Genomic DNA, 2,928 nt, shown 5'->3' on the forward strand with positions numbered 1-2,928 from the left:
GACCACAGGTGAGAAGCCAGCCTGGATTACACCGGCAAACTTTGCCACAAATGAACAAAACTCGGGCTGGAGAGATGGCTCAGAGGTTAAGAGCACTGACTGCTCTTCCAGAGGTCCTGAGTTCAATTCCCAGCAACCACATGGTGACTCACAACCATCTGTAATGGATCTGATGCCCCCTTCTGGTGTGTGAAGACAGTGACAGTGTACTATATTTATATATAGTAAATGCATCTTTAAAAAAAAAAAAGCCCTACTTAAAAAAAATGAACAAGGGGTTGGGGATTTAGCTTAGTGGTAGAGTGCTTGCCTAGCAAGCGCAAGGCCCTGGGTTCGGTCCTCAGCTCCGGAAAAAAAACAAAACAAAACTCAAGAATCCTCTAAAAGGCATGCATGGTTTTTAACTTTTATTATGTTTGTGTGTATGTGTGTGTGTGTGTGTGTGTGTGTGTGTGTGTGTGTGTGTGCGCATTCATGAATGATGTATGTAGGGGATACACATGTGGAGTTCATTCTTTCCTTCTATCCTTTACATGGTAGGTTCTGGTAATGACACTAAGGTCATCAGGTTTGCTCAGGTAACTACTGGATGAGCCAACTCACTAGCTCCAGTGTACACAATGACTGACTGACTGGTTGTTTCCAAGTGGAGTTCTAACTCCTTTTCACCTACCTCTATGGTTTGAATGTGTTTGATATCTGTGCAGGTCAGTTTTGGGGTTGTTTGTTTGTTTGTTTTGTCAACTTGACACAAGCTCAGAGTCATCTGAACAGAGGAAATCTGTCAAGAAAATACCTCCATAAGATTGGTCTGTAGGCAAGCCTGTGGAGTGTTTCCTTGATTGGTGATTGATGTGGAAGGACCCAGCTCAATGTAGGTGTTGCTGTGGTCAGGCAGGTGGCCCCAGGTTGTATGAGAAAGCAGGATGATAAACCAGACATCTGTAATCTGATGCCCTCTTCTAGTGTGTCTGAAGACAGCTACAGTGTACTTACATATAAATAAAACCATTCTTTAAAAGAATGTAACTTGAAATAAACCCTTTCCTCTCTAAGTTTCTTTTAGTGAGGGCTTTTTCTCTCAAACCCTTGGAAACCTAAGACACTATGCATGTTCAGTTGTGGCCATTAAAGGCAATGACTTCTGGGGAGCAATCAGGAAGCACAGCTTCCAGACGTACAGAACTCACCAGCTTCTGTGCTTTGGTTTAATCCATTATGGGTTCTTTGTTTGTTTGTTTGTTTTTGGTTTTTTGAGATAGGGTCTCTATGTAGCCCACGCTTCAAACTTCCCATTCTCCCACCTCTGCCTCCCGGTGCTGGGATTACAGATGTGCACCACCAGACCCAATGGCATAAACTTCTAATCCAGGTGTATCCAACCTGTGGCCTGAGTGTCACGTGTCCCAAGATAGCTATGGAATCAGCTTAACACACTTGAAGATGACAGCATCTGGTGGGCAAGGACAAAAGGTTGGATACCCCTGCGTCTTTGCAAATTACCCAGACCTACAGTATCTGTAACAGTGTAACAACAGAAAACAGACTAAGAAGCAAGCCTGTAACATTGAGCACTAGGGACCTAAGGTAGAGTATGAGGCCAGTCTAGATTACATGAGTTCCAGATCACCCTTAGCTACATAGAGACCAGTACAGTAACCTCCTGCTTCTCCATAAGAAACTAGACTATAGGACAGCCACCTAGGGACCCAGTCCTTTACCTACCCCACCTCTTCCAACCATCAACATTCTCCAAGCCTTGGGGGTCTTTGCCTACCAGGACTAGACAAAGTGTCCTCCCTCCGCCTCGCACTAAGGCCCCACGGTCACATAACGTCACACAGCTTCAGTGGCATCTTCAAGGGGCATCTGCTGACAAGCCTTCCCCAGCACTACTGGCATTTTAGGATAAACCTTTTTGGTCCATAGTGGTTAGGAGTTGCCCGGTTCCCCGCTAGTCTCTGTCTACCAGAAGCCAATAGCGCCCCCCCCCTTCTCCAGTTGTAACAACCAAACCCCCCCCCCAAAAAAAAAGCCTCAGACATGATGGAAAGTCTCCTGGGAGGCAAAAAAACATATAAATTAGAGCAAAGGCTTATACTTAGCTGGCCATGCCCAACTGCTCCCACACCACACTGGTTTGTTTTTATGGTCACTGATGACATTTTACATTGACCACAGAGACTGCAGTGAAGCACATCTGGTTGGGTTGTTTTTTTTGGTTTTTTTTTTTTCCCTGCTTTTTAACCACTAGTGACAATCCCTTAGGACAGGAATTTGATAGCTTCAACTACAGAAACCGTATTCAAGCCCCTGTCTCTATCACGTACCTGCCATGTCCCTAAGCCAACAGTTACTTCTCTACCAGTGAAGAAGAAATGGCCCTTACCCAGGAGGGCTACGTGCTCAGGGCCACGCTGTCACCACAGCCAGCTTACCAGAAGAGATGGATAGATGGTAGAGACAGGTGGAGAGACAGGTGGTAGCAAGCCTGTAGCCTAGTTCTTGGGGTTCAAACAAGAGGACCCTGAGTTGGAGTCCAGCCTGGGCTACACAGATGTTATATCTTAATAGCAGATGTCCTGAGGTATAACCAGGCCACTGTGCCCAGGGTATGGTGAGGGCCACCCAAAGTTCTACTCTTTACCTCAGGTTCATGGCTGAAGGAAGGGCTGGAAGAGGCGATGACAGGTAATGCAGGTCTCGGCAACTGAAACAACATGTCCCAGCCAGTCCCCAGTTCACAGTAGAGGCTTTTATAAAAGGTAAGTGCACCCTAGAGGCAGCAAGGCACTGAGTTTGTGAAACAGGAATCGTACAGTCTACTGACAGCCTGTACCTTCCAGCCACGGACTCTTTCAAGATCGGACTGGTACCTGTTGATATCTGCCAGTGGTGTGTATGCTGGCCCACCCCAGGCATCTCTCC

This window comes from Rattus norvegicus, chromosome 5, assembly GCF_021556685.1.
Source record: "Rattus norvegicus strain SHRSP/BbbUtx chromosome 5, alternate assembly SHRSP_T2T, whole genome shotgun sequence".
Lineage (NCBI taxonomy): Eukaryota > Metazoa > Chordata > Mammalia > Rodentia > Muridae > Rattus > Rattus norvegicus.